This window comes from Natator depressus, chromosome 3 (genome assembly GCF_965152275.1).
Source record: "Natator depressus isolate rNatDep1 chromosome 3, rNatDep2.hap1, whole genome shotgun sequence".
Lineage (NCBI taxonomy): Eukaryota > Metazoa > Chordata > Testudines > Cheloniidae > Natator > Natator depressus.
Window position 1 is genome coordinate 84,114,045 of NC_134236.1, and position 23,378 is coordinate 84,137,422.

The window sequence follows — 23,378 nt, forward strand, 5'->3', positions numbered from 1 at the left end:
GCGAGGAGATTGAGTTCTCATGTATCGGACCCTACCAAATTCACAGTCCATTTTGGTCAATTTCACAGTCATAGGATTTTAAAAATCATAAATTTCATGATTTCAGCTATTTAAATCTGAAATTTCACAGTGTTCTAATTGTATGCGTCTTGACCCAAAAAGGAGTTGTGTGGTGGTCACAGGGTTATTGTAGGGGGCATTGTGGTACTGCTACCCTTACTTCTGTGCTGCTGCTGGTAGCGGCGCTGCCTTCAGAGCTGGGCAGCTAGAGAGCAGCAGATCCTGCTGGCCAGGATCCCAGCTCTGAGGGCAGAGCCGCTGCCAGCAGCAGCACAGAAGAAGTATGGCATAGTATGGTATTGCCATCCTTACTTCTGCACTGCTGCCTGCAGAGCTGGGCCCTCAGTCAGCAGCTGCTACTCTCCGGCCACCCAGCTCCGAAGGCAACAGCACAGAAGTAAGGGTGGCAGGGTATGGTATTGCCACCCTTATTTCTGTGCTGCTGCTGGCAGGGCACTGCCTTCAGAGCTGGGCGTCTGGCCAACAGCTGCTGCTCTCCAACCACCCAGCTCAGAAGCCCGTGCAGACGTAAGGGTGGCAGTACAGCAACCCCTCCCCCATAACCTTGTGACCGCCCCCCAATTTGAGAAACGCTGGTCTCCCCCGTGAAATCTGTAGAGTTAAGGTAAAAGCACACAAGACCATATTTCACAGGGGAGACCATATTTCACAGTCCATGATGCATTTTTCATGGCCGTGAATTTCGTAGGGCCCTGCTCGTATACCTTATTATATGGTAGAAGAGGGATAAGTGACAGAAATTAACAAATGAGCCTATGCAACTACGTAGTGGGGACCTAGTGGCAAAGTTTGTTAATGTATACTGGAATGTTCCGGGAATCCTGCATAATGAGCTCTAGGAAACTTTCCTGAGAGTATTCTGCAATCCTCTGCCGAAGGTTCCCTGGCAGAGCTGCCTTGTTTCTTCCCCCACTGTAGGAAACTTTGCTATGTCAACCAGCATTTATTTCTGCAGGGACCAGAGCAGCACGCAGGCGAGCAACATATGGACCCGGTCTGAAGCCGCATGCATGCAGGAGGTGCACCCTTGTATCTTGGGTTACCGTCAGGAGCGAGATATTGGGTTTGATTACCCTAGCTTTTGGGAAAGGGTGCCAGTATTTAGAATACTGTCCCTAGGCACGTGTAGTGACCCTCTTTGCAAACCACCCAGACTCTTTGTCCCCTCTTGCCCCATTCCCCCTTCCCTTCCCTCACCCCCGCCGAACTCACCATATTTCGGACTCTTGCCAAGCTGTGTGCTAGCAAAGGGACCGTGACAAAGAGGGGTATGTCACTTTTGTGATTCACAACTGTGAGCAAACTCACAATACTGTCTCTGTTCATTGTTTCTTTGGCTTCTGCAGATGTGCCCTTGAAGACCCTCTCCTCCACACCAGCGGAGCGCCTCTGTCAGGTAAGGCGGAGAACCAGGAGGAGTAAAGAGAATATGTTTCACAAAGAGCTACAGTCAACAGATACAGCACATAGTGAAACCAGAGAGTGGAGGGAAACAATCAATGAAAGACTCAGGCTGTATAGCCTGGAAAGGAGGGGCAAGAGCGGATGATAAAGCTGCTGGAGGGCCAAACAGAGATGCTCAGGTGCCTCACTAAGCTGCAGTCTGAGCACATCCATGCATGACTCTCCCTGCAATCAATACAGAACTTGGTTCCATGCCCTCCCCAAACTTCCCCACTACATTCCTCGCATGTTCCCAGTCCCTTGCAGTATCCTGTGCACTCCACCCCTAGGGATTGGTTTCACAACGAAAGCTGGAGTTACACACAGCTGAGAGAGCCATAACTGAGACTGTTCCTCATTACCATGTCCCATTTGACAAAAAAGTTTGTGTTTTGTTCTGTAATTGAACTTTAGTCTTTGAAATAAAATGAGTCTTTATTTGTAGTATACACATTAGTTGGTATTAACATTCAAGCACAGTGGTTATAGGCAGGAATATTTGCTCAGTACAATTAATGCTCAGGAAGTAAGGACTACAGGGGTCATTCAAGGTGGCAAGAAAACACTGTGTGGCCGAACGAATCACATAAATACGCATTACTGGGAATAACTGTCAAAATGGTCCTTCAAAGCCTCCCTAATTTGAATAGCCTCCCTGCTGTGCCCCTCTAATTGTCCTGGTATCTTGCTGCTCAAAATCAGCAGCCAGATCTATCTCAATGCTCTACTCTGGGGAAACTTTTCCCTCTTCGCTTTGCAAATGTTATGCAGGGCACAGCAGGCTGCTATGACCACTAGAATATTTTCCTCATTCAGGTCTAACCTGCCAAAAAGGCAGTGCCAGCAACCTTTTAATTGGCCAAAGGCACATTCAATGTTCATTTGGCACCTGCTGAGCCTATTGTTGAAGCGCTCCTTGCTGCTGTCTAGGTTCCTGGTATAAGGCTTCATGAGCCACCGGAACAAAGAGTAGGTGGGGTCTCCCAGGATCACTATGGGCATTTATGGATCCCTGATTTGAATCTTCTGGACTGAAAAGAATGTTCCAGCATGCAGCTTTCTATACAGTCCAGTGTTCCTAAAGATACGTGCATCATGCACATTCCCTGACCACCCCTAATTGATTTCAGTGAAGCGGCCCCAGTGATCCACCAGTGCCTGCAAGACTGTAGAGAAGTAGCCCTTTCAGTTGATGTTCTCTGACTCAAGATGGTCTGAATGCATAACCCAGTTTTGGCCCCAATCTATCACCTCACCACAGTTAGATTTGAAGCAATGGGATTCCCTATCAAGTATTTCCTGTACATTACCGAGAGTCACAGTCCTTTGTAGCAGGAGGCACTTAATGGCCCTGTACACTTGCACCACTGCAGCCCCCACAGTGGATTTTCCAAACCCAAACTGTTTTGTGACTGACTGGTAGCAGTCTGGAGTCACCAGCTTCCACACAGCGATCAAATTTTGCTTCTTCCACAGTGAGGGCAGCTCTGTCTGGTGTCCTTGCATCGCAGTGCTGGGGCAAGCTCCGCACACAGGTCCAGGAAGGTAGATTTACATATCCAAAAGTTCTGCAGCCATCATTAGTCATCCCATAAGTGCATCACAATGCAATCCCACCACTCAGTGTTTGTTTCCTGAGCCCAGTATCGACAGTCCACTATGTGCAGCTGGTCCATGAATGCCAGCAGCAATCATGAATTATTTCTTTCAGAGGTACACAGAAGGGTAAGCACCACCGGTTCACTTTCTGATTCACAGGTCATGAAATACTGCAGGACCAGCGCATTGTGTTCATAACACTCTTCACCATACTGGTCAGCAGTTCAGGATCCATGCTTTCAGGCAGAGATGGTAGGTGCACAGTTAACAAGAGCTGTTAAAAGACAGCGCGAAATGAAGTCAGAAACTCATGGAATGATGGGATGGAAAGAATTGCCCTTGGATGGTGAGCATGCCTCAATTATGCACCATGATCTGTTCCCAGAGCTCCCAGCGGCAGAATGTGGCAAGTTGCACAGTGGGATACAACACACACTGTCAATGCAAGAGCACTGACTATGGACGTGCTCCGTCAACACAAGGAGTGTTGTATGGACGTGCACAACCAATGTAATTAAAGCGGCTGATGAACATCAACGTAATTTAAGTTGACTTAACTCTGTAGTGTAGACATGGCCTAACTGACCTTGCTGCTTGCAGAGCTGAGTGTTAAGTCATGTGACTCACATGTGACTTGCTGTGCCAAAGTGACTGCAGAATTAAGTGGTAACTGAGTGCTTTGACTTGCTCTACCACATTAAATGTAGAACTGAATGTTCTTAATTAAGTTCTCTCTTTTCTTTCTCTCAGTTGGTTAGCTAAAGGTAAACAAATGTTTTAGCAGTCGCTCTAACTGACTGTTGCCAGTTTGAATGTAACATTAAATACTGAGGGTGATTAAGCATTGGAACAAACTACCAACAGAAGTGATGGATTCTCCTTTTCTTAGATATGTTCAAATAAAGACTGGATGCCTTTCTGGAAGATATGCTTTAGTGAAACACAAGTTATTGGGTACAATATAGGAGTAACTGGGTGAAATTACACAGAAGTTCAGATGAGATGATCTAATGGTCCATTCTGGCCTTAAAACTTGTGAATCTATGCATTTTCATACTTAAAATACGTATGGATTTCTGTTAAATGTAACCTTAACTCTGAATGTCCCGGGTTTGTAGTGCTTAGTTTTGGTGACGAAAGCTGACTTTTGTCGACAAAACTGTGTAGTGTTGTCATAAATATAAAGGGAAGGGTAAACACCTTTAAAATCCCTCCTAGCCAGAGGAAAAACCCTTTCACCTGTAAAGGTTTAAGAAGCTAGGATAACCTCGCTGGCACCTGACCACAATGACCAATGAGGAGACAAGATACTTTCAAAGCTGGAGTGGGAAGAAACAAAAGGTTCTCTCTGTCTGTGTGTTGTTTTTGCCAGGAACAGAAAAGGAATGGAGATGATTGCTTTTTCATTGTTCTTAAGATCCAAGGGTTTGGGTCTGTGTTCACCTATGCAAATTGGTGAGGATTTTTATGAAGCCTTCCCCAGGAAAGGGGGTGTAGGGTTTGGTGAGGATTTTGGGGGGAAAGACGTTTCCAAGAGGGCTCTTTCCCAGTTATATATTTGTTAGTCGCTTGGAGGTGGCAGCAATAAAAGTCCAAGGACAAAAGGTAAAATAGTTTGTACCTTGGGGAAGTTTTAACTCAAGCTGGTAAAAATAAGCTTAGGGGGTTTTCATGCAGGTCCCCACATCTGTACCCTAGAGTTCAGAGTGGGGAAGGAACCTTGACAAGTGTAGACAAGACCTTAGGCTCAAGGGGTTCCAGAGGACAGGGCATAAGAGAATTCTCTCTGCTCCTGCTACAGTTTTCAGAAGGCTACTTTATCACTGTATATACCGCTGGTCTCAGATTCTGTAAGGAAGAATGACAGGTGCCACAATGCAGTTGGATCTGCTGGGTAAGCACAGGGCACTGCCGCCCAAGGCCTGGTCTAAGAGCAGAACTACAGAATTCCGCCTCAGGACAGGTAAAGGCACAAAGCCCAATACCTGAGGGGGTGCACTCAGAGACCAGAAAAGAGACAGAGTTGGAGCTAGTCCTGTAGACTGGGCCTTACATCTACTGTCCAGTCTTAGAGCCTTATCTGCATTTGAGATGTCAGTTTTATATTTACCCTTAGGCATTATTTTCTTTATAGCCATATCTTCATCCTTAAAGGGCAAATGGACTAACCGCCTTGTCACACAACACCCCTTTTTATTATTCCACCAAAGATAGTCATTCTTCAGTAATTCCTGCCTTTACTCAAGATTTCAGTTTTTCACCAAGCGTCATTTTACCCAGTTTATCCAAATTTAAAGACCTCCTCCACAACCAAGGAAAAGAATTACTAGACATTAAAAGTACTTTGAAGTTTAATTTATATAGAGTAAGGAGTTGAGATCTGAAGATTATTTATGCTTTGGCAAGGACACAAAAAAAGGATTTATGGCTTCTAAGACTACTGTAAGTAGGTGGATTAAAGGTGTATTTATGCGGGTTATTCTGAAGAAAGAGCTCCTTGCCAGATTTTTTTTTAATTAAGATACACACCTTCCCCAGAGGTTGATGGAGAGAAACAGTGAGTTACATGCCAAAAAACTTGCTTCTTGGCTGCTTGCTTGTGCCCATCACTAAAATTAAAAAAAAAAAGGAGATTGCAACACTACAGCTCTAGATTACTAAACTACTGTTGCAGAAAGTTACATTCAAAGCTATGTAGTTATATGAAACTGCATGTCACTAGAACGGATATTTATTATTATGGTAGCACCCACAGCTAGATGGTAGCTATATGAAGTGAAAGAACATAGTCTCTCCTATGAAAAGCTTACAATTAAAGCTTAATCACATAAAGCTGGCTTCCAACTTTAAACACAAAAACAAGAGGCATCACAACTGACAAAATACAGTCTTCTAAAAATCTAGCATCTTATCACACTTAAAGTAGTAGCCATCTTGGATTCAGAAGGAGAAGGGACAGGACAAAATTCAGGTCTCTCTTTTTTTTTTTTTTTTTTAAGTCTTATAAACTCTGTATTCATTAGAATGGGCCTATTTGAACACAAAAATTACTTTTCCACACAGGACAGATTAAGACAGATCTGAAACCAAAGGGGAAAAAAAAGAAAATTCTATGTGGATGGCTTCATGCCCCACCCCACATTCTATTTTGTCCTCTGGAGACTATTAATCTTAGGTAGACTATTAAATTGCCTCGTAAGTTGTAACATTCTCTTAACCAAAGTTTGTCCAAAATGGCATCTCATTACAATTCCCAGCAATCACTGACACGTCAATAATGTTTAATAAACCAAATCCAAAATCTCATATGACAGTGCAAGGGGTCAGATTTGTTTAAGTACATTTCTAGCACATCCTTGAAAAAAATCTCTCTGGTCCCAAAAACGGAAAGACAGAGGGACAATTTTTTTTCATGTTGTAATTTTTATTTAGAGCTCTGCTAGATATTTTCTTCTCACCATCAAGCTAAGTTTAGAAAGCTTCCCCCCATGTGCATCTTGTTTTTACTCAGTCTATTAATCAATTTTTCATTCCAAGTTTCCTTGACATTTTTTGATAAAAAACATTGTTAACCCTTATTTGTCTATTCTCTGTACCACCCTAGCTTTCCCTTTTAAATTTGTTCTTTGAATTTGTAAGCCCTCTGCTTACTTCCACCCCAAGTTGGGAAAACATAGCCCAGAAGCCCTTCCTTCTGCCTAAAACATTGTTCTCATCTTCAAGGTACTCAGTGGTCTAGGCCCAGGATACCTAAAAGATTGCCTGAAGTTCTGAGCTAAAGACCATTCAATTACTCTGCTCCTGAAGCACAACGGCGCTACCCACAAGGGAAAAGCTAGTCTGTGCAAGAGAAAGCTTTCTCTGGGGCTGGTTCCAGACTGTTGAACAAACTCCCAGAGGATCTAAGAACCACCTCAAACATCACCACGTCTCATTCCAAGCGCAAGGCACACTTCTTTAGCTTTGTCCTCAATAATGCATGTCCCACAGCCATTAAAAGAAAAACAAACCTTTAAAAAACCCTCTGCTGAGGAGAAAAGAGAATCAATCACCTGTGACAAAAGCTAGTCTGGAAGGCACTCATACTAAAGTGCATCAAAAATGAATTAAATCAAGTGGAATGGAATCGAACTGAATGAGGACGATGGCTTTACAGCCTTGGGTGCCCTCCGGTCAGCAGTTCCAGACTTTGTGAGCTGTTTTGTAGACTTTCTACTCTCTTACACTTGACACCTCCAAGGGTACAGTCCTATGTCTGAGAGCAGCAGAGTGTGAAACCCAAAAGATTTTCAGTTCCTTTAAGTTCAATTTCTATATTTTAACTGTAACCCGAGTTAAATGCCTTCTCCACCCCAACACCGCACTAGAGTGGGGGAAATTGGGAGCGTAGGAAAACTATAGAGAAAATTTAAGAAGTTCCAGTGACCTCCAAACTTGCACTCTTCTCTGGGTCTCCCAGTGTGTCTGGTCTTAACTATGTGTTTGTCAGACTGAAAACATCTCAAGGCAGGATCTGTTTTCATACATTTCCTGTACAGTGACAAGCACATTGCCATGACTTAAGCAACAAACAACTTTCTTTGTAGCTTTGTGATGCAGAGGGTGCAAAACTAGGTTTCACTGTTCTGTAACCTCTGCCATTAACTTACATTATTCATTCAGACTATGAAAGCACTCATCCCACGCTCTGGGTACTGTTCAAAACCTGAACTCAATAGGTTGAAAACACCACAACTGACCTCCCCATCATAACAACAAAGCCCTATTTCATTCATTTTTAAAGTCCGCACACCAGCCCAAAGTCCTTTCCACCAAGAGAAGTCTGGCAGAACAGACGCATCTTGCACATTCTACTTAATAGGCTAGTTATCATTGGTTTTCTGTTCAACTCAACTTAGTGCTGAATTCATTAGCCTTCACCCTTTGAAGGGAGGGGCTAATGTTGCTTAGAAGTTTTGGCTTGTGGCTGAAATCTGAGTTTACTGGTCTCAAAGAAGATCGCTTGTTTTTTTGTAAGTTTTAGGGCTTTGACATTTGTATTCAGATTAGTACTAACACTGAGATTAGTGTCAATCAAGGCACTGAAAAAAAACATTTACCAAGAAATATACATGGAAGATTTAATTCTTCCAGATAGCCTACTTCTACATAGGGAGCATTTAAGCAAATGCAGACTTCTGAATTGTGTTTATATTTACTATTCTTTTAGTACAATGTGTTTCAGTCTTTTACCATTCATGTAAAAGTGTATTCACTATTTCCCCAACTGTTTTTAAAACAACCTCTTTCATATTCCAGATAAAGTACTAACCATTTTACTTCTCTTGATTAACACTGATCAACTCAATGTTCATTGCTTGCAAAGATAAAGAATTTAAAACCTTTTAGCAAAAGGCTTAGTAGGCTATTCTGTGATAGAAAAAAGTTGTCAAGTAAAAATATTAAAAGTAAAAAGTTACTAATGCTAGTGCAACCAATGAGAACATTTTTTTACTTGTCATAGTTAAAAATGCATCTGTTAGACCAACTTAGGATACAATAGGAAAGTACAAAAGAGCAAGAGCGAATCAGGAGATCGAACTGAAAAAAGCAGCAGACAGTGCAGTTCAGACAGGTCACATTCAAATTTCTAACTTTGCCTAAGAACAAAGCAATGAGCCTAGCAACAGCTTCAGCCAATCAGAGACCAGACAAACAAGTACAAGGCTCAACTTCTCAAAATGTCAGTGAAGTCCAACCTCCTCAAGCATGTTTCCCAATTGTGTTCTGTCAAAACTGAATCTAGCAAGTTTTGAAACAGGCAGACTTGATTGAAAATAAGTTATAATGATATAGTAAATTTCCTTACTGTACATAGTTATATTTAACAAAATACATCAGTGTTGACAAAGATTTATTGAACTGCTTCAAAAATATTAAAGTGTCTTTATGAAAAAAGTTAAATTTGAAGTAATTCTCCACTTACTGCCTCAAAACGAGAAAGATTATAGGCAAAATTCCAGACAGGCACAGCCCAGAATTCACAGCCCAGGGTGATGGTGGAGTACAGTGGCTTTAAGTCTCCTTTGCACCCTCCCTATTCTGGGCTGTTCTGGGGGCTGGAGAGGCCCCCCGTCATAATTTACAGAGCTCTGGGGGACCTAAGTTACAGCAGCCTGCCTGGGTTGCACTGTTGCTAGGAATCTGTGCAGGGCTGCACTCAGGAGCCTGGTCCTGGCAAACTCTTCCTGGCCCCCCCTGCTCTTCTATTCTTCCATGTCAGCTCTTGCAAGGGTGTCCACAGGAGGCTGCTGACCGGCAGTCTTCTACAATGCCTGTGCAAGGAGACTACTCTGAGTGAAATGGTGAGAGCAGCACTCAATCCTGGCCAAGAGAGGAAAGGAGCTAGAGTGGGTTGGATGGGGTGAGGATTTCACTCTATGTTCCATGGAATGAAGGATTTTTGTAGTACTCTAGTCATGGGCCACTTTCTCCTTTTAAATCTTATTTGTCTGTCCCCACTAACTATATAGCTCCTCTTTTCAATATCATTTGATTCTATTACAGTTTTTGTTCTCTCATCATTCAGTTCTGTCCAGCTCAGTATCTTCTGATTCAACTTCAGAAACAATTGCCTCTGTAAATTCCTTCATGCCTACTTTCCAAGATCTTTATTATCTTACACTTAAAGATATTGTTCCAAACTCAATATGGGGACAAACTATTAGGTATTTTGCAAAGTCCTTGGGTTGTTTTTTGTGTTTGTTTGTTTTAATTCCAGCAACAATACACACAGTACTGTAAACTAAAAAGATTTGGGACTCTTGTAATGCAGTTAGTTGTAAAATCATATGAGAATATCTGTGATTTATTTGTTTGGAATGTCAGTAGAACTACAGAAACTTGAGGTCTTTGCAGTGCAAGTGTCTGCAATTTGGTCACACTTTAATAGTACAGGTATTATATGCTCACTGTAGCAGGGCAGTCACCCTGCTCCAGTTCAGCAAAGGTTAAAAGCCAGCCCCTGGTGAGGGCTGGGGCTGAGAGCCAATCAGAAAAGGCTGAGAGGCAGCCAATCAGGACCCTATAAAAGGGCTGTAGGGCCAGAAGGCAAGGAGTCTTCTCCAGCTTCGGAGAGAGATAGACCTAGCTGCCTGAAAGAGCAAAGGGTACCTGAAGCAGAGCAGTGCTGGGGAAGGGCAAGAGGAGCTGGGGAGCTCCAGCCTGAGGCCTTGTTAAAGGCCAAAGGAGGTACTGGGGCTGCAGGGAGACAGCTGGGGGCAAGAAAGGCAGCAGGTCCAAATCCAGTAATGAGTGGATTACAGACTGCAGTCTGCCCCACAGAAAGGGGGCTAGATGAAGATTGGCAGTAGCCACTGAGGCAAGGTGAGCTTAGAGGGTTGGGGGTTCCCCTGGGAGGGGAGACCTGGAGGGTAGGGGCACTGCATTGGGGCAGCACCTCGAGGTAAAGGGCCCTGGTGTCCGGGAGGGACATGGGGGCCTGAGGCAGGCGAGACACCAGCCAGCAGAGGGCACTCCGAGGCTGAAGAGCTAATTCCCAAGACAACCAGCAGGAGATGCTGCACCAGTGAGTCGTCGCTTTGCTACACTCACCCACTTAGTTTCTTGAGTACTTGTTTGTTATCGGAATCAAGTCAAAACATGATTAGAACAATTGCTAGCAATTTCAGTTCAAAACCTTTAAAGTGGTTTCACACTTTAAAAAAAAAAGTTAGCCCTAAAGCCACTGTTCCTTAAAGAACATTATTAAACAGTTCAGGTTGACTTGCTGCTATAGGGAGAGGAGACCACTTACTATTGGTAGGCCACCCACGCTGTTGCATGTCGTACAGCAACTTAAAAATACTATGTTCAAAACACATTGAGAAAGGAAAGCACTGCATATACCCACTCACATTCAAATGTGCTAAAGTTGCACACAAAATACACTACATACATTGCAATAGACAAAATGTTCCCACAACCAAAAAGCAAAAAACAAAACAAAAACAAAAAAAAAAATCAATATTTTCAAAGTTATCCAGTGTTGGCTGATTTCTGGCACCTCTCAAACCTCAGACAGAATAAAGAATCAGTGAAAAAAATTTAATTTAAAAGATTTAATTTTAAAAAGGAACCAATACATCTTTTTATGAAAGAAAGGGGATTATAGAATTGGCTCTGATTTGAACAGGTGATAACCTAGAGGTGAAAGAAAGCTTATAACTGGATATAAAGTCCAAACTATGTATTCCATGATCTAAGAGAAAAATGCTACTTTGTCCCTGCATTCTAATAGTAATTTCAGTCTTATTCTCTCTTCTTCCTCACTTGCACGAGTACTTCATTTTCTAATAAAAATCAGATCTCAGATGGACCTCCTCCTAACTGTATTGATCTGTACTCATTCTTATGTTGAACTGTAATTAAGATATGATTGCACAGGTGTGTTTTATATTAAAAACTGCCTGGGACTACAGGCGGTGTCTGGAGGAAGTGGGCATGTATAATACTATAGCCTAAACAATTGAAAATTATAATCCAAATCATACGTGCCTGGACAGAACAGGAAGGAGAGTGACTCCCTGGTGTGCCAGTGGAGCAAACCTGATAAATCAGAGGTGGGCAAACTTTTTGGCCCGAGGGCCACATCTGGGTGGGGAAATTGCATGCAGAGCCATGAATGTAGAGCTGGGGCAGTAGGCTGGGGTCGCAGGTGGGGACGGGGGTGCAAGGTATGGGAGGGGGTGCGGTGTGCAGGAAGGGGCTCAGGGCAAGAGGTTGGGGTGCAGGAGGGGGCTCAGGGCAGGGGGTGCAGGGAGGGGTTTGGCAGGGGGCTCAGGGCAAGGGATTGGGGTGCGGGAGGGGGCTCAGAGGGTTAGGATGCAGAAGGGGTACGGAGTGCAGGGGGGGCCCAGGAGAGGTCATTGGGGGCTCAGGGCAGGATGTTGGGGTGCGGGCTCTGGCCTGGCACTGCTTACCTGGAGTGGCTCTGGGGTGACAGCGGTGCGCAGTGGGGCTAAGGTGGGCTCCCTGCCTGCCCTGGCCCCGCACCACTCCCGGAAGCAGCAGGCACCACGTCCCTGCGGGAGAGGGTGGGGGAGCAGAGGCCAATGGGAGCTGCAGGGGGTGGTACCTGCAGGCGAGAGTAGTACATGGAGCCCTCTGCCCCCTCCCTCCCCTAGGGGCCGCAGGAACGTGGTGCCAGCCACTTCCAGGAGCAGCGCGGGGCCAGGGCACGCAGGGAACCTGCCTTAGCCCCGCGGCACCATGGGGCTGGAAATCTCACGGACTGGATCCAAAGCCCTGATGGGCCGGATCCGGCCCGCAGGCCGTAGTTTGTCCACTCTGTGATAAATCCTTAGGAAGGAGGACTTTGCCCCTTTCATGATGTACGGTAATGTGACTCAGAACTCCACAAGTAAGGAGGAGGAGCTTTCTGAAACACAGCATCCCTGAGAGAAAGAGAATATAAAAGAGAACCATGATGGAGAGCTGGTGTCAAGAGAGACTCAGAGGATATGTCTACACTGCAATGTAAGCCCAGGGTTAGAACTTGAGTTAGCAAATCCTAGGTTTGTTAACCTCTGCTTAGTTTGTTAATCTAGGGCTTGAGCATCTACACACATTTGTAGGTTAGAAATTGTTGAAGGCTTGGTCCCAACCTGGGTCTCCAGCACCTACACTGCATTATGCAGCCTTGAGTCTAACCACCCATATTCCAGACTCTCTAGTAGCCCTCCAAAGTTTGGCTGCTCTAGTCCTTTGTTCATGGTGCAGGCTGGGAAAACTTGACTATCCAGGGGACAAAGAAAGTCAGCTCATGGGATTGTGGGAAACTTGTGGCAGACTCCCAGACCACAAATCCAGTGGGGCTGTGTCTACACTGCAAACCAACAGGGCTTGAACCCCAGGTCCCAGCTTGACTCAAGCCCTCTGTACGGTGCTGGAATCCTGGATCAGTGCAATGTGTGTGTAGGCGGGGGAAGGCGGGGGGGGAAATAGGCTTGAGATGGAGTTTGAACTCTGGGCTTACACTACAATGTAGACATAGCTCCGTGCACTGTCTCTCTGGGTAAGCAATCTGCAAGGTAACTGAAGCAAAAGGACTATCTGACACTGCAGAAGTTCAGACAGAATGTGTGTTTATGTTGTTTTAAAATAACTTCTCTAAACCTTTGTTCCAGCTGCTAAATAAAAATACTTTTAGAAGCGTGCTAGTCAGTATCACAGGTCAGATGTTCCCAAAGGGAGACCCTAACAGGTGCTTAGAGATAGGCCTGCACAGTAAAAAGCAGTTGGTATACACAGGGGTCCTGCTGTACAAGTGGAAGAATCACAGGATTCCACCCCAAGACAGATAAAGGGCAGAGGCCTAAGGCCAGTGGGCTGCATTCAGGGCCAGTCTACACTACAAAATTGCGTCAACATAAGTTACGTCGACGTACAGCCACTTCAGTAATTGAATCTGTTTTACTTGTCCATACTATGCTTCTTGTGTTGGTGGTTCGTGTCCTCAATAGGAGCACCTGCATCGATTTAACTGCCACTGTGGGGCATTGTGGGACCGTTTCTGAAAGGCAGAAATGGTCAATGTAAGCAACACAGTGTCTATACTAACACCGTGTTGACCTAACTACATTAGCTTAAGTGCTATGCGTCTTGCAGAAGTGGAGTTAAGTTACTGTCGTGGGTGACTTACATTGGTGAGAGCCACATTTAATGTCAACACTTAAAGAGTTAGGTCGACTTAAGCTGCCCATCATCGACCTAGCTCTGTAGTTTAGACCAGGCCTCAGAAAGACCAGAAAGGGGATTGAGGTGCAGATATCCCCATATAGCCATGACATATGGTTGTACCCCTTAGCTTTTTTACATGCATGTCTTTTTATCATCAACAAAAAGAGAATGCAAAGCTACCAAAATCAGGGGCACTACTGTATGTAAGAGAGTCCTCTAAATGGTTTTAAAATTCTTTGGAACAACATATCAGTGGCAGAGCACCAAGTGTGATTTCAATTTGGTGAATGGATTAATGTGAAAATGCTCATTGTAATAAGCATTTCTGTCACCCAGCACTTTTTTCTCTTAACTTAAACTAGAGCAACCAGCTTCATGGTAGATGGTTGCTGACTACAGTTGTGTTTGCCCAGCAGACGCTCTATGAGCTAAGATCAAGTGTAGTATCTGTTCTTATCAGTTTAATATCGGATATGTCCTAAAAATAAAAAACAGCTGAAGACATCCTCAGTCACAAGCACCTAAAACAGGGAAGGGAATGCAGCTTGGTTAAACCTGTGTAATCAGGGATGTCAACTGTCGCAGGAGAAACAGAACTCTCAACTTGGCAGCTAAAAGTCTTTTATATTCTTATTTAAAGCAACCTGTCCTGATGGTAGCTGTCTATTTTAAAGTTACTAGGTTTTATTAAACAATTACATATGCCTTTAGAGAGACTATTAAATTCTTAAAATACTCTGTTCTCCACATTTACACTGTTTAAACGCATTGTTTCCTGTAAACAGAGTTTTACACAAATATAAACACAAATATTTTTGTTGGTAAAGTCTTGTTAAAATGAGAACATGCTCTCATGAACAGCTTGCTGCAACATCAGAGCCAGAATGCCATAATAAATACTTAGAATTTATATAGTGCTTTCCAAACATTTAATAGGAGCTGCTACAAAGGCAAATTTGTTTTATGTTACCCTGTCAACTATCAAAATATCAGCTAAATTCAATTTGCAACCCAAATGGAATACTAGTAAGGTTATCAAGTGATTTTAAAGGAAAGATGTATCAGTTCCCCTCCTCCCCCCAATATATGGTATTATTCTACTATCAATCTCATTACATTTTCTCCCTTCACACACAGAAGTCTTCCTCAAACCATTGAAGCAGTTATGCTAGAGTGTGTGACATCACTGTGAACTTCCTGATAACACCATCTATAGCCTCTGTCCCACCTTGTTCTTAGTTGTCTCAAGGGGGTGAAGGGAGTAGGTAGTTGTTTACAAGATTGCAATTAAAAGAATACAATACAATACAATACAAGACGGGACTACATTAGGGAGTCAGCAAATTTAATTTGCAGATTAAAAAAATGTAAGTGCACTGCCAGGAAAAACAGACACATTTTCAACCTAGTAACAACTATGAGTATTTTATAATTATACTGTATATTTTACTTTGGGATAGAACACAATTTGTGTACAATACAGCCTGCTAACCTCCATGTTTTACTGCTGTTCAGGGGGTGCAGACGATATCATTTTAGGGATTAACCCTAATTTGAAGGTTGTTTACAAAAGTACTTTTACTATTGTGTAAGAAGTGGGTAGGGAAAAAGTTAGAAAGAATGTTCCAAAGCTCAAGGAGTTTTTTAACATGCTTAAGAATTACAGATTAGTAGACCTAACGGATTTTTTTCTCCTACGTGATCCTTCTGTTAGTATCTCCCTTATTAGCACTGACCAACACAACCAGAGAAAAATAAAAATGGTGACCAAAAAAAAAAGTGAGTTGCACTACGGGTTATTTTAGATAAACCACCGATTTCTGAACTACATTTATATAATGGAATCTGTTAGTACTTATTCTTATTGAGTTGGGGCAGCTTGATTAAGGGACCCTCACCAACTAAGTAAAACAAAAACTTTTAAAGATCTGCTACATATTTCTCCTTAACTTATCCATATCCCTTCCATAACAAGTCTGGTTATGAGCTGCTAGATCCAGTACTTGATAGGAACCTCGTTTAACTCAGGTTGCCACATAACTCAGGACACACAGGTCGGTCATTCAGTGAAGTGGACAGATGAAGAGAACAGAATGGAAGAAAAGCTTGGAATTTCTTTTAGATTTAGGAATTAACGGGAAAGCGATAGGATGGGTGTTGTGGCGAAATCACACTTTGTGCACAAATTATGTACAGCTGACCTCAGCCTCCTCCCAGCTGTCCTCCGTGGTAGCCTCCTACCCTGCCCTATCCCCCTTCCATTTTAAAGCCCCCTCTCTCCCTTTCTTTAGATCAGGGGTCTCAAACTCAAATGACCAGGAGGGCCACATGAGGACTAGTACATTGGCCTGAGGGCTGCATCACTGACACCCCCCTCACTGCCCCCTGCCCTGCCCCCACTCCACCCCTTCCATGAGGCCCTGCCCCTGCCCCACCTCTTCCCACCCCTTTCCTTCCCCATTCCAACCCCTTCCCCTGGCCGCTCCTCCAGGTACATCCCCCGAAGCTCCCATTGGCTGCGGTTGCCCATTCCTGGCCAATGGGAGAGGCGGGGGGGCAGTGCCTGGAAGCAAGGGCAACACAGACCCCTGTGCCTCCCGTCCCCCAGGTTCTGGCCGCTTCCTGGAGAGGTGCGGAGGCAGGACAGGCAGGCAGGGAGCCAGCTCTGCCCCTAGTGCGCACGGGGCCAGAGCTGCTCTAGGTAAGTGCTGGGGGGCCGCAGAAAATAACCTCGCTTAACCTCACTCAAAACTGAAAAATACTATGATACTAACCTAGCATTTGCAGACTATCAGTGTTAACTATGCTCATAGGTTATAGCCCTTTTCTCTACCATTTGTCTGTCTTGTCTATCTAGAAGTAAATTCTTTGGGACAGGACTAAGTTTGTACAGTGCCTAGCACAATGGGGCCCCTTTCTCAATTGGCCCCTAGAGACAAATGTCATATAAATTATGATAATAGTCAGTGGTTGGCGCAGCCATGCTGGGGCAATCATGATAACTTGGTTTTCACCAGGACACTGCTGATGAGCGGGATTTATGGGGGGCAACGCATACATCACGTGTCCCGCCCAGGACAGGAGGAAGGCATCGGAGAGGGAGCCCTTGCCAAGAGCCCATCGGGAGCAGAAGCGGTAGTACTTCCTGTTCTGCCTGGTGGAGAACAGATCCACTTGGACAGATCCCCACCTCTGGAAGATTGTGCAGGCTACCTCTGGGTGGAGAGCCCACTGGTGGTGAGAGAAAAGAAGTCCCTGCTTAGGTGATCTGCTAATGTGTTCTGGACCCCCCGGAGATGACACGCTTCTAGATGGATTCCATGGTCACAGAAGTCCCAAAGACAGAGTACCTTTTGGGATAGGGCGAGGATTGAGCGACCCCGTCTGTTGATATAGAACATTGAGGCTGTGTTGTCCATCAACTTGGTCATGGCCTGCCACATATTAAAATCATAGTGGCCTGGGAGGGCCTGATGGTTGGCCACCCACAACTGTAGACTGGAGGACGAATAAACTCTCCTTGAGTCTTTATTCTTAGGAGTAGCCCCCGGTTGACCCTGTCTCTCCCTGTGGTTGACCAACTCTACCACTAGGAAATTGGGAGCAGGGTGGGTATAAAAGGTACTTGTGATCCTTGGATGGCACAAAGTACTTGCCTCCGATCTCCAAGAGGGCAGCACGCAAGGAGGCGGGAGCTTGCCAGAGGGCATTTGTAACTTTCGTGTCCCCTTCATGTAAGGGTAAAGCTACTCTGGCTGAGGCTGTGGGGCAGAGAACATCAAAGAGGGAGTCTGTGGCTCCTCTAACTCCTCCGCCTGGAGGCCCAGGTTGGCGGCGACCCACTAGCAGCTCATGATGCACCATAGAATCATCCTGGGGAACCAGAGGAGGGAGCCCCACTATAGCCTCGTCTGGCAACAACAAGGAGGAAGCCCGTACCAAGTGGTCCTCCGCAACCAGAGATGGTCAGGCTGCTTGCTTGCCCACTTCCTCCTGTGCCAACGGGGTGGCTGCAGCCAAGGCCTCTTGAACTAGAGGGGGGCGGGTGAGAGGTAGCTGGTCTCTCCGAAGCTCTGGATACCAAGCAGGTGGCTTGGGAGGGCTGAGTGAACCCCCATGGGTACCACTGTGCCAGCCACGGAGTCTGAGGCCACGGGGCCGGCTGCGGTGCCACTGCAGTCATCTGCACCGTAGGTATCAGAGTTTGTCCCGCAGCTAGGGAACCTCGCTCCAAACCCGAGCTAGAGCCCAAGCAGTTGCTCCCCTGCAACCAAGACATGGCTGAGTGGTGGCTCTGTCCCCGATCGGTACCGGTTGCTCCTCCCAGAGTTGGATCTGGCTGACCTCAACGAGCATCTGGATCAGGGCCTTCACGACCACTGGCACTTGGTGAATCCGTGATGGCCCTGATCCGGTGATCTATGCCTCATGCTTCACAAGTGGTACCAGGAACCAGAACAGGCTTGGCCTTGTGAAGATGTAGCCACATGTGGTGCTGCCGCTCTGGGGGATCGGCGAAGGTCCGGGGAACAGTCCCATCGGTCCCGTGACCTGTCCTTGGAGTGGTGCTGGTGCTGCAGAGATTCCGGGCACCAACTCTGAAACTCCTGCTGGGGGAGCACGTGCCTACAGAGGTCTGTGCCCGGTCACTGGTGAGCCACACCTCAAGCCTCTCTGCCCTTGTCAGAGGTCTGGAGACTGGATAGGCCTGCAAAGCTTCTGCCTATCACGGTCAGAAACGTGTTGGCTGCGAGAGGGTGACCAGTGGCGGGATGTCCCCCACGGTGGGGAGCTTTGCCATAGAGGTGGAGACTCTGGTGGTTCAAAACTTGGGTTTACCCTGTGACCGGAGCCCTGCAGGGGCTGGAGTGGGCGACACCAGGAGGGACATAATCTCTTGCGCCGCTTGCAGGGCCTCCAGCATGGACGGCACCTGGAGCTGACAAGGACCTCCTATGCTAACCAGGGTAGCCGCGGGGAGTGGACTGGGCTACCCGACTAGAGCGGAGCTGAGGCCTGAGATCCCAAACGTGTGAAGAGGTGCCCGAGACAGGGCCTTGGTCCACCCCAGACTTGTCCTTTCCCTTGCAAGAAGCTGTAGACCTTCCTCACCCAGTCTTCCTTGGCTTCGTGGCTGGAGCATGGAAGGAGACCGTTGCTGGCTCACAGACAGTACTGGCGGGGTGCTGCACACCGAGGTCATGGTGTCAGCGCCGAATCAGAGCACTGCTCTGACATTGGGTTAAGGGTAGACTCCATAAGGAATGCTTTCAAGCAAATGCCATGCTCCTTCTTTGTCCTGGGCTTGATGGACTTGCAGATTTTGCACTTATCACGAATGTGACCTTCGCCCAACCACTGTAAATAACTGTTAATGTGGATCGCTAATGGGCATGGGCCTTTTACAGTGATCACAGGGCTTAAAGCCTGGGGACCAGGGCATGCTCCGTCCTGAGGCGAAGTCCTATTCGGGACCTATTCAATCCCTAACAAATAGGGAAACTAAAACTATAGGAAAACGATATACAATAATATACAAGAGGTAAATGGGTTTGAATGAACAAGAAGCAACAGCGCTAGCTGAAGCAGCAACAGTTCCATGCACCATCACTGGTGGCAAGAAGGTACTCAGGGTGGAGGGGGCCGGTGGCGCCCTATATGCTGCGGCATATGCGTGCCACTCCAGAGGGTACCAGAGCTGGTCCCCAACGGATACTGCTGAAGGAAAAACTTCCAGCACCAGTGCATGTGGCGAGCACACGCACCTAAGCTGAATGGACATGAGCAATCACTCAAAGAAGAAGAATTGATTACTTGGTTCAGTGGTGAAACAAAACAAAACAAAAAAGAATCATTTTGGGTCAACCCAATTTTGTTTCAGTGAGAAACTGAAAAAAAACAAACATAAGAATGGCCACACTAGGTCAGATTCAAGGTCCATCTAGCCCAGTATCCTGTCTTCCAACAGTGGCCAGGTGCTTTAGAGGGAATGAACAGGACAGGTAATCATCAAGTGACCCATTCCCCAACACCCATTCCCAGATACTGGCAAAACCAAGGCTAGGGACACCATCCCTGCCCATCTTGGCTAATAGCCACTGACTGACCTATCCTCCATGAATTTATCTAGTTCTTTTTTGAACCCTGTTATAGTCTTGGGCTTCACAACATCCTCTGGCAAGGAGTTTCACAGGTTGACTGTGCGCTGTGTGAAGAAATACTTCCTTTAGTTTGTTTTAAACTTGCTGCCTATTAATTTCATTTGGTGACCTCTGGTTCTTGTGTTATGAGAAGTAAATAAAGAAGTGTTGTTTATTTCTCCACACCAGTCATGATTTTATAGACCTCAATCATATCCCCCCCCCACTCATCTCTTTTCTAGTTTTATTAATCTCTCCTCATGTGGAAGCCATTCCATACTCCTAATAATTTTTGTTACCCTTTTCTGAACCTTTTCCAAGTCCAGTATATCTTTTTGAGATGGGGCTATCACATCTGCAAGCAGTATTCAAAATGCGGGCGTATCATGGATTTATACAGAGACGATCTGTCTTGTCATCTTTCCCTTTCTTGATGATTCCCAACATTCTGTTAGCTTTTTTGACTGCCGCTGCACATTGCGTGGATGTTTTCAGAGAACTATCCACAATGACTCCAGGATCTTTTTCTTGAGTGGTAACAGCCAATTTAGACCCCATCATTTTTTATGTATAGTTGGGATTATGTTTTCCAATGTGCATTACTTTGCATTTATCAACATTAAATTTCATCTGCCATTTTGTTACCCAGTCACCTCCTTTTGTGAGATCCCTTTGTAGCTCTGCAGTCTTCCTGGGACTTAACTATCTTGAGTAGTTTTATATCATCGGCAAATTTTGCAGCCTCGCTGTTTACCCCTTTTTTCCAATTCATTTATTAATATGTTAAATAGGATTGGGCCCAGTACAGACCTCTGGGGGACACCACTATTTATCTTTCTCCATTTTGAAAATGGACCATTTATTCCTACCCTTTGTTCCCTATCTTTTAACCAGTTACTGATCCATGAGAGGACCTTCCCTCTTATCCCATAACAGCTTATTAGTTTTAGGTCAAAGAAATTATTGGCTCAACACAAACTAAAACATTTTGTTTCATTTTCAGAAGGTTTTCACCCTTTAAACAAAATCAAATAAGCTAAAATTCAAAATAAAAATGTTTTGAAATGAAAAGTCCAAATGTTTCTTTTAAAAAATGTCAAAACAATGCATGACTTTTTCAGAATCCCCCATATTTTTCAGATGAAACAATTCATGGAATTTGACCCAAATTCACAAATAGTTTGTTAACCTGAAACTGCCTTTTTTGGCAAATAAAGTATTCATCCAAAAAAAGAAAAAGAAATTGCCCACCTCTACTAGTGATCTTACAGACTAAAAGCTGTGCTGAATGTGTCTGCAGATTTTATACATTTCTTGAAGTTGAGCTTTTAACTTTCATTAAGCAGAGCTTTTAGTCTCAAGGAACTTGTAAATTCCTTGCACTTTAGTTACTGTGTCTCATATCACTCTTTTGTTGGGTAAACACTTGCACAAGATCTCTTGGGTCAACTTCAACTGATTACATCAGGTGTTTTCACTGCACTGATTAAACAGAGTAGTCAGTTTCATTCCATTATAACCTTCTTTTACAAACAGCTGAATTATTTACAATCAATTTGACAAATCTTTAAGGTTGGAATTGTATAACATCCTCAAGTTACAAGTTGTCAATAATTCACAAAATGAACCAGATGTTATCTTCCACCAATTCTCCTCTCCAAAAAGACAGCATCTCCAATTACCCATAAAACGTGCATAAGAATTAACAGCGGTTAATAAAGGATCATCAGTCCAAAGCTGACTTTGCAGTTAACACTGCAATGATAGAAAACTTAAATTACTGTCTACTCATAAGCCAGTAAAAAGAAAAGGAGTACTTGTGGCACCTTAGAGACTAACAAATTTATTTGAGCATAAGCTTTCGTGAGCTACAGCTCACTTGATCGTGTGTCCCACAATAAAGATCACCATAGATGAGCCAGTGATGGTATGTGAATGGTTTATGATATTTAATGTAGCAACATTCCACTGAAAAATATGTGCTTAACTGAAACTGAATTATTAAATGATCACTACCTATAATCATTGTTGATGATATTTAAACTGTATGTTAAAAGTGATTACAGTCAATTGAAAAGTCTTTACAGATAGTGGAATAAAAGAAAACAAGACTCAATTTTGCATCATTAGAAAGCAAACAGAAATCTAATGATTTTCCTGGTTGAAAGGTGTTTGAGACGAAACATGGTTAAGATACAAAAGAAGAAATCATATTCATGATAAGCATTACCACTGTTTTTAGAACACATTATTTTAGAATGGACATGTCTTTGTAAGAAAAACTGCCATATTAGAACAGACCAGTGATATAATCTTGAGAAGCAGTGTGATCTGGACAGATGAACATAGAACAGAGAGTTGTAAAGTCCTGAGTTTTAATCCCAGCTCCATAAATGTTTCATTGTGTAGCCTTCAGAAAGTTGCTTCATCACTGTTTCAATTTCCCCATATGTAAAATGGGACAATATTCACTTTCCCTATTTTAGGGGGATGGTACTAGGATTATTTAAGAATTTGTAGAGTCCTTTGATGCTATAAAGCATCCATAAGTGCTAAACATTATAATCTAGTTTTTAGCAGTGGCATACGCCGTATTAAAGAAGGCAAAAACCAAAGTGTCTGGCTAGTTGGGCAATGCCAATTCCGTTGGGGAGGTAAAAGAGGAGGGGAAATTTTTTTCCTGATTCTACCTTACTGTAGTGTTATGCTTTAATTAGCCTATATAATGTTACACCTATTATGTATCAAGTATAAATAGATTATATTCTTATTCGTGCAAGTTTTTATGCGGGGTTTGTGGCACAGTGTGCCCAAAACAGTACCCTGGAACCCCTATATTCATCTGTCACATAATTATGGTATGTTTTGTAGAACGTATGCCTTGTGAGGTATCATTTTAAAAGATTTGACCTGTTACAACCCAACAGGATATTAATCTTTATGTGCTATCACTGCATGGGAAGTTATGCTATGTGTGTGTTATGAAATATATTGTAAGGTTAGGAACACCCACAACCAGTCTTTCAGGTACCACAACAATGCAGCAGCTAGACACTGCTGATGGCCCATTAAAGGGAGTCCACACTCTCAATGACTATCCTAAGAGCTGGATACAATGGAGATTTCTCAGAGATAGCACATAGACAATGGAGACTGCTTGACCCATGTCATAGCAAAAGCTCTTTCCAGCAAGCTGTAAAAAGCTATAAAAGAAGGAAGTGATATCATCACTTGGCCTCACTCCCCCCACAACTCAGCACCTGGAAACACGTCTGGAGGAAAAAGACTGAACTGGGGAGGTGGTCCCAGACTGGAAAGGAGAATTCCAGCTTGTATATTAAGGAACTATATCATCTACCAGGGTGAAACACTACTTGATTCAAATCCTGTCTAGTT

The 23,378-nt window shown here is 44.3% G+C and overlaps 1 protein-coding gene and 1 pseudogene across 3 annotated transcripts in view; one reads left to right on the forward strand and one right to left on the reverse strand.

The window, feature by feature from the left end:
* Positions 1–23,378, reverse strand: part of SESN1 (sestrin 1) — a 137,892-nt gene that overhangs the window by 34,369 nt on the left and 80,145 nt on the right. The window lies entirely within an intron of this gene.
* On the forward strand, positions 14,257–14,352 carry LOC141985607 (U2 spliceosomal RNA; annotated as a pseudogene).